Source organism: Triticum aestivum, chromosome 7A, assembly GCF_018294505.1.
Source record: "Triticum aestivum cultivar Chinese Spring chromosome 7A, IWGSC CS RefSeq v2.1, whole genome shotgun sequence".
In the NCBI taxonomy this organism is placed as follows: Eukaryota; Viridiplantae; Streptophyta; class Magnoliopsida; order Poales; family Poaceae; genus Triticum; species Triticum aestivum.
In genome coordinates this window covers 329096695-329106437 of record NC_057812.1, presented here as the reverse complement: position 1 = coordinate 329106437, position 9743 = coordinate 329096695, and positions in this window count along the sequence as shown.

The window sequence follows — 9743 nt, the reverse complement described above, 5'->3', positions numbered from 1 at the left end:
AGCTCCATTCTCAAGGCCCGATTCTCTCGGTCCTTATCCTCGAGCAACTCAGCAGTGGTGCGAGTTAGTGAATCCTCCTGACTGGGGTCAGCATAGATAGCCCGGAGATAACCGTGCGCTCCAGGAAGTGAAGCCGGCATATACCGTAAGTCGGTGTTGCGAAGCAGGCCAGTCCTGACTCGCATGATGGTCATCATAGAATAAGCCGCATCTTGCACATCCATCTCAATAGTAACACCGAGCCCATAGGAACAGTGAAGAGCCTCGGTAGAACCAGGATAAGAGGGAAATATCCGGACGGTGCAAAGATACTAGCTTTGGTTAAAATCTCGAAACTGCTCTTCGACCGTGTATTCGGGATACCAACGGTAACCCGTCTCGATCATCACTCGGACTAACATGGCCGTATGACCGGTCACACCAATGCATCGGGTCAGGCGAACCACTTGATTTTGGTCGCGAGTGGCCATCTGAAAGCACAACCATAATGCAAAGGCATTAGAATTTCTAGCAAAATTTCGACAGCATAACGGCTGTAAATGCTCAAGAAGGGTTTGAGACATTTATCAAAAAATTGCATAGACACTCAACAATATCATATCAAGGTTCTGGGTTCAACTTATCAGCATAACAAGGTAGTAGAACTGAACTAGGCTTGTAGTCATCAAACCTATAAGGTACTACTGATTCATAACACGTGAACCTGATAGAGAGAGAAGATCCTAATCCTTAAACCCCGGTAGAAGAATGGACTGACTCAGATCAGAATGCCATGAGTAAAGAAGTAAAAAGAGCCTTACGTACCATCCCACAATCAATTCCCCTACATATAACTAAAGCATTTCTAGACTCAACATCGACCAGTTTGGATTGGAGAACCTACAGGCAGTCCGGCTTTGATACCAACGCTGTCAGGACCCCGACTCAATGTCACATCGATCTAGCCTGTAACACCTCATATCACTTTGCGGCCTCACGCACGGTATTCCCACGGGTGTCGCCTTACCTTTGCCCGGGACCGTTTGCGCCTTTTGGCTCACGTATATGATGATGTCGCTAGCATCCATATGATAAGGAGCCCGGGCTGACATGACTAGTCGTAAACCCAAAGTGGCACAGACTTACAGGGACAGGCATCCATGACCCAGCATCGAACGTGTCGGTCATCAGCAAGTGGGTCCGGGCTGTAGCACTGGGCTAGCAGGACTCCGGTAAACTGGGCTGTAGCGGGCTAACAGGGCTCCGGTACTCAATGCGTGACATTTCCCCGAAGGGACAGACACATGAACGAAGAAGGACACATGCCGGCCAGCCTAAGTGTTCCGGAGCAGTAGCAAGCTACCATGGCTCAATGGAAACACTAGGAGACATTTCCCGGTAAGAGAGGCTACTAAAGATAAACAACTAGATAGTCAGATCCCACACATACCAAGCATTTCAATCATACACACAATATGCTCGATATGTGCAAATACAACAAGGCATCACAACATGACTCTACGACACAAGTTCTTTATTTAAAGGCTCAGAGAGCCATACATAACATACATACAAGTACGGGTCACACGACCCACATTCAAGTCATACAGTCATACAAACCAGCAGCGGAAGTAACTTGTCTGAGTACAGACAACTAGTAAAATGAAAGAGGCTTAGAAAGCCTAGCTATACTACGTGGACCTTCACAAGCTCAGGATTACCACCTGGGCCTCAGTCTACTCATCGATGTCAACGTCTACGAAGAACCCATCAGAAGGGGTTGCAGCGTCTTCTGTAAAATGTAAATTATAGCAACATGAGTACAAAGGTACCCAGCAAGACTTACGTCAGATCCTACATACATGCACATTATCAAGAAGGGTTGGTGGAGTTATTGCAGCAAGCCAGCTTTGACTCTTGGCTAAGCTATCCTACGAGACTCCAACATGAAATGGTTTTGCGCACACGAGTCCACTACTCACCACTTCAATACACCACCGAGGATCCACCTCCGTCATCCTACGGAAGAGCCATCCTCGGCACTCACGCTTATCTTGAGATTTTTAGTAGTATCCATTCACTTGTCTATGAACTGTATAAGCAACCAAGTAGTCCTTTACCACGGACGCGGCTATTCGAATAGATCATGTTAACCCTGCAGGGGTGTACTTCTTCATACATGTTTCCACCACTTAGCGTCTGCACATGACATGTGCTCGACAGCCTTCAAGCGAAAGCCGATGTGGGTGTAGACCACGACCTACCTAAACACCTAAGTCTCTAGTCCAGGTTTATCGCCTATCCAGGTTCCATCCGCAGGGAGTCCGGCCGAGGTTTCCCATACGGCCCCGAACGATGTGTACAGGGTTCCCGAGATACCTAACGGGTATTCGGTACACCGTGCCACGTACCTACCGCATCACAGCCCACCCCGTGGGTCAGCGCTGTCCACGGCCTCCAGTAAGCTACAAACACCAGAAACTACTTGCAACTCCTGGACAGAGGACTAGGGTGAATAAGAAGTTGAGCGGGGTCATATTTCAGGGCCCAATGCATGGTAGTAGCTGAATCTTAAATCACGCATACAGATCTCAGTTCTTAAGGTCGGCTTCAATGAAACAGCCCACCATGTACTCCTACATGGCCTCTCATCGATACCTTTACCAAATCGTGTTCACCACATCACTCTCATTACCGACATGATCATTTCACTCTAGCCCATCACCCAGATGAACCAGACCTGACACGACTCTAAGCATAGCAGGCATAGCAAGGTAGGAACAACACATACATATGGCTCAATCAATTCCTACACATGCTAGTGGGTTTCATCTAATTACTGTGGCAATGACAGGTCATGCAGAGGAAATGGGTTCAACTACCGTAGCACACAGCAGTTTGAAACGCGTTGTCTTAATGCAGTAAAAGAGAGCAAGAGCGAGAACATGGGATTGTATCGATATGATCAAATGGTTGGTTGCTTGCCTGATGGATCGATGCACGGATACGGTTCTTCGCTAGGGTAATCACGGTACTCCTCGGAGGCAGAACCTGCCGCAAAGAACACCGATACACAACCATTACCAAACAATGTGCGACAATATGATGCATGCATGAAACATGGCAATATGAGTGTGTTGGGCTAATGCAACTAAAACCAGATGGGTTTGAATCAATTTGAACCAAAGATTCAAATTTCAAACTCATAAATGGCCCTTTAAAGTGTTTTATCTTGTTCTGCACTAAACCTCAAGTTAGTTTGTTTAAACATGCATGAAACTAGTACAGATGGATAGATTGGATTTTTCTGATCATTTTTCATATATAATTTGTTTGATTTGGAGCTACGGTTGAATTTATATGAATTTTTGAAGTTTGGGTTATTTTCTGGAATTTATAAATCATTTTAGATTTATTTTAATTTCAGAAAAGGTTTACTGCGTCAGCATGAGGTCATGCTGACCTCAGCAAGTCAACAGACCCGGTCCAGGTCAAACTTGACGCGTGGGTCCAGGGTGTCAGTGGATAATTAACTAATTTAATTTAGTTTAAACTAATCTGGATAATTAGCAGAAGGGGGCCCCACCTGTCATTGACTCAACAGAGTCAACCAGGGCCCACCCGTGGTCAAAGTCAAAACGGCTGCACCGGCGTTTAGCCGCCGGCGAGCCTGACGCGGCGGCGGAAGTGGTTTTGGCCGTTCCGGCCACCAAATGGGGCGCGGAAGGCATCTACGTGGAGCTGGGGACGAGCCGCAGCTCTTGGTGGAGCGAGTTGAGGTCGGGGTGGCCGGAGTTGGCGCCGGCGACGACCTAGGCGGTCACCGGAGTTCGGGTGAAGGCGAACTCGGAGCTAGGGTGTGCGGTGAGGTGCGGGGAGTGCACGGTTGGACTCAACACAACATGGTGAGTGCGTTGGACACCGTGAGGTGGACGGAGGATGGCCGGGAGCACATCGGCGACGAGATCCGTGGCGGTGCATGCGGGTGATCTTCGTGCGGTGGCTACACGGCTCGGGGGCGAGAGAGGAAGGGTAGGAGGGGTAGCTAGGCTCACAGAGCACCCGTAGAGGCCACCGGCGGGGTCGGGGACGAGCTGATGCGGCGACGGCGTTGAAGGGGATCTCGGGCGACGGCGGACTTGGGCGAGGTCGGTGCGGTGGACTCGGGCCTTGCGAGCACACGGGGCTTGGTTAGCTCGACGAAGTGGACCGCGGCGGAGCTCCTGGACACGACGAGACGACGCATGGGCGGCGGGGAGCGCGGCTACGGCGATGGAGCAGCGGCGGTGGCGTCGGCCATGGCTGGGGAGCGCGAGGGGGAGGAGCTGGAGAGGAGAGGGGACGTCTGTGGGGTTCGGGGGAGAGAGAGGGGTCGATCCACGGTGTTAGCCGGGTGAGTGGAGCGGCGAGGCGGCGAGCAGGTGCGTGGCACCCATGCGGTGCTCGCCGTCGAGCACCTTGCCTGCCTTCCTGGCCGGCAAGCAGCTCGCTGGCGCGGCGCTGGGCTGGGCCGGCAGGTGGGCCGGGTTGCAGGCGCCAGGTAAGTTTTCCTTTCTGTTTTTTTTCTTTTTCTATTTTTCTGCAACTTTGTTGAATTATTAAAAATACCTAGGCAACTCCTAAAATCACCAAACTGCTTCTGGTCCATAGTTGGATTATTTCCAGCATGAAACATTTTAGTTTGGAGATATTTGAGCATTTGAAATATTTTATATAATTTTAAATGCCCAAATTCAAATACTTATCATTTAATTCAAAGACCCCTAGATGACCTAGAAAATTGTGCAACACTTTTGGCAGAGGTTCTGAACCAAGACAAAAATGATGGACATTTTAGAAGGGCATTTCAGGTTCATTGAAAAAGTTTTTTAGTAAACCCTAGTTGGTTTCAGAGGGGGCTGGGGGTTCTGACATTCCCATTTCAAGTTTCTGATGAAAGGATAGACATGATGCAACACTCTAATGCATGAACTAGCTAGGGTGTGACAATACTGACAAACACTACTCGGATGAAAGGCAAACACATGATGCGAGGATGGAATATGTATGAAAAACAGGATGGTGTGACATATTCACACCTATGATGTGGTAACTAAGCAGAAGGCATTTCAACAAATTAGAAGCACTGCAAGCTAGACACCATATGAAAGATGCAACCAATATCACTCTGCCAAGTTCAAACTGTATGGCGTTTCAACAAATTAGAAGCAGTACATGCTAGAAATCATATGCAAGACACAACCAATATCACAGTGGTGACTTAAAGGTGCCTTATCATAAGATATAGTATGTACCAAAAATAGGAAAGCGTGTCATATTCACATGTATCATGTGTAAGCTAAGCAGATGCAGTTTACACTAATTAGGAGCAATACAAGCTAGACACCATATGCAACATGCAACCAGATATCACACTGCCAAGTTAGACAAGCACCTTGGATGGTGTAGTAGGGGAGCGGAGACTTGGACCTTGTAATGCACTATCAGTACAGATGCTCCATTTACATTGCTGCAGAGGACCACCATCATCGCCTTCCTTACTCTTTTCCTTCCTCTTTCTTGATTTTGCCTTGTCAAGTGAAACCCACAAGAAAAAGGAATAAAATTTTCTCTTCAGAACTCATTGATGCATGATACTGACGAACACTACTTACATGTAAGACGAACACTACATATCGCACTACCAAGTAAGAGCAAGCACCTGCGATGGTGGTGTTGGGGAATTGCGGTGATCAACTAGAGAGCTACGTTGACTATCTTCATTTAGCCTTGCTGTTTCTTGAGAATCATGTGGGGAGGATGACACTGCACTCTTTAAACGAGTATGGCGTCTCACAAAAACCCACCCGGGTGACTGTCTCATCATAAGTGATTGACGAGGGATACAAAAGAGCATTAGTTTGATGTACGAACATGGTTAATAGACATATGTTGTATGTATCAAAAATAGGAAGGCATGTCATTATCAAAGGTATAATGTGTAAAGTAAGCAGATGCAATTTAACCAAATTGGAAGCAATACAAGCTAGACACCATATGCAACATGCAACCACATTTGACAGTGCGAAGTTAAAGCAAGCACCTGGGATGGTTGTGTGTGGCAATTGAGATCATCAACTACAAAGCTATGTTTACTATCTCCAATTGCTGACACTGCACCCGTTAGAGCGCTGGAACGCTTAGTGCTTATCTTCGAATTACACTGGAGCGACTTCTGTCTTTTCTTTTCTGCATTCATCAACACTGCGTCAGAGTCTGAAATACCCATGCATAAAAAACAATAGTGTGAGTATGGGTGAAGTGTGTGCACAATTAGTACAGTGTAAAGGTAGCAGATAGCAGGTCGGTGAGAAATAAATGACTGGAGACATATGATATCTCTACAACATGCATGGCACACTAAATTACTACAGGATTCTATGAAAATAACAGTCGACTGAAAGCAAATAGGTCCGTCCATTTTTTCTGCACCGTCCGATGTACAAAGAATGGGCAGATCGCCTTCATCTACCTCCAGTGAGTCAGTGTTGACGATCTTCCTCGAAATGCCAGCGACCACCGGCCTAGTATTCCTCCCCTGCCTGCGCCCTCCCCTCGACCTCACCGCACCACCGTGCTTGGCACCGCCCCCCGGCCATCCATTCAAGCCCCACCGATCTCCATATCGGGCGCAAGCAGCTCCTGTGCCCCACACCCCTATGATAGACACTGATGCGCCGCTTCCCCGGGGAACAGGCGGACTAGGTGCTCCGCGCACCTAAGCGGGTGCTGCTTCTTTTAATTGCGGTTCGACTGACCCTGAATTGAAATCCAGGCAGGCTACTGACCTCTAGCAAAGGTGAAATAGTAAAAGGGAGGAAACCTTGTGCATTTAGTATCACGAAGAGGATACAGTAAGAAGCGCTCAACTAGTTTGTTTTGTAGGATGAATACGGTGTGAGCGGAGACGTAAGATTTGCACGAATAAGGGAAGATGAGTACCTCTTTCTGCTGGTAGTGCTGTGTCCTCCTTCTGTTTTTCCGACAATCTTCTTGTTGTTCGCCGGAAACCAAAAGTTGTGGAGGATGGTGCAGCCTTGGACGAACCCATGGCCAAGTTGTTGAGTGTGGTGCGGTGGCCGTCTGTCGGTAGCGGGGAAGCAGATCCGAGGCGGCGAACGACGGCGTAGCGGGAATAGCTCCGGTGCGGTGGACGGTTGCGACAGTGGAGCCGCAGCAGTGAGGCGCAGGACGGCGTGGTCGGAGTGGTTCTGGTACGGCGCACGTCGGCGTCGGCGTCATGGAGGCAGCTCTGCCTCGGCTTCAGCTGCTAAGTCCTTGAGGGCGTTGCAGTTGCGGTTGCGTTGGACGACGACATCGGGGTACCGGCTCCGGCATGATGGAGGAGGGCGGCGGTGGATTGGCCGCTATGGGGTGGAGGACGGAGGAGGCTGGGGTTTCGTGGCTGGTGGAGAGGGCGTTTTCACGCCCACGGAGTATGAATGGGGAAACGGAGGGAGGCGGGGAACTAAGGGGGAACAATGTTTCGGTTTGAGACGCGCTTGTTTGAAATTTGGGGAAATTTCGGACATATTTCGGGTTGGGGGTAGGACAGTCATGTCAGGTGTCCCAAATGTGGGCGGGATAGATTTCGGCCGAGCGCATGGGTAGGCGCCCACGGCATATGAATGCTTCTCTGGCGTCTTGGTGAAGTTACAAACCTACCCCGGTTTAGACCTTTGGATATCGGGCCGATAGGCTACATGGGCCAGAGTCAAGACAGTAATTTCCTACCACCAAAACATTAGTCTCGTGCGGTCGGGTGACCAGAGGCCTATTTGGTGCTTCATTCAATATTTGGGAGCAGAAGCATTAACGTTTTCGGTTCTCTTGAATTGAACTTTCAGGATTTGTCAAACTTCACAAATCTTTACTCTTGAAAATCCTAAAGCTACAATTATTTTGGAATGGAGGGGGTACATTTGAATATACATTGTACACGAGTATATATTAAAAAATATGCAACTTACCTCAGTTCATGCATGGTTCCAGATATAATCTCCTTGGTTGCAAAAAAAGAGTTAGATATGCGTATGAATATATATATGTAGCATGTTTAAACTCACAACAAAGATTGATGCCCCCTTTTACATCTGATTTACAAATGGCATTATCTCGGGTTCAAATATATGAATGCACTTCCTATGAATTTGAATCTTCGAAACCCCCTTTATGTTGAATTCGACATGTATTCTATTTCGTAGCTAGCAATTTGGAATGTATCCATGCAAGTGATAAATGTATAAAGTGCTTCACACTAACAACATGGAGTGCACTAATTAATGTTTATATATGAATTGCAAAAGCATCCATTGCATGTATTTCAAACCGCTCTCACTCTATGGATCGATAATATGAAATAAACACATGCACATGCTAGAATTCAATTGCAGTTGAAGAAAGAGCCTACTCCTGGTACTGTATATTAGTGATTGGGGTGTGTACAAAGTACACGTGAATACCAGGCATTGTGCGTGTGTGTATACTATCGACGAACTAGCCCCCAAGCTTGTATAACATACTAAGGGCCTAGGGTTACAAATCATATATAGTCGTCTTATCACCAGTGGGGATAGAGTCCTCCGCGACTCTGGTAGCTTCGTGTTATACGCTGAGTCCTCCACATGGGTCTTCGTACAACACGTCTCGGTCCAACCTATATGTGGCACAGGATGGAACCGACCCATGAGTCTTCATGTTGACCCACCACAACTAGAAATGATGTGCCCACCACACCACACACGCAATCGGCCACTAAGAAAATAAGCATATACAATAGTACAACAGTATCTAGCTCACGATACATCTCCATATTTTGTTGATGACACTGCCGGACTTTGCATTTGATTCATGCTCCGTATTTTGTTGACGACACTACGGTCATTGTATTTGAAGCGGAAACACGATATGGTCACTGGACTTTAGAATAAGCTCATCACAGTCACCACATACATTTTGTCGTGCTAACCAACATGTGGTTGGATGGTTAGAGGATAGTGGTTTCTCGAGCCCACCAAGGTTAAAGTCCCGGTGCTCGCATTTATCTTGTGTTAATTTCAGTATTTTCCGGCGACGTACGTTCAGTGGGAGGAGACGTTCCACTCGGCTACGAGGCACCTATGGTGACTTCGTAAAATCTCAAGATCATATATGCTGGCCCACTCTCTCGAAGATGCTCATAGGGGTAGGGTTCGCGTGTGTGCGCTTATAGCGGTGAGTGCTTGCGCGTATATATGAGCCCTTGCTTCTATACCGTGTTAAACAAATACATATCATGATTATACGGTCACTGGCTCACCCGCACAACTCCGTATTTTGTTGATGACACAATCAATTGACCAGTCAAACGTTCCACGCGGTGCAACTAGTGTTGCACCATCGGGGCGCGTAACCGTGGGGCCCACCTGTCAGCCCGTATATGAAAGAAAGAAATGGTAGTTTGAGTCTGTACTGTGTTAATGAAATAGGAGTACATTTTAGGGTGATCATACGGTCACTGGCTCACCATATAGCTCCGTAATTTGTTGATAATACAATCAATTGACCAGTCAAACGATCCACATTCAGCAGTGCACATTACCATAGGGCCCACCTGTCAGCGCGTATATGAAGGACAGAAATGGTAACAAATTAGTGGTCGGTGGGTATTCGAAGTCGTGAGACCTCTGGTTGGCAGTCACCGGCAGTTGGGGGCGTTCATTGGGTGGTGGGGCGGGGATCCCCGG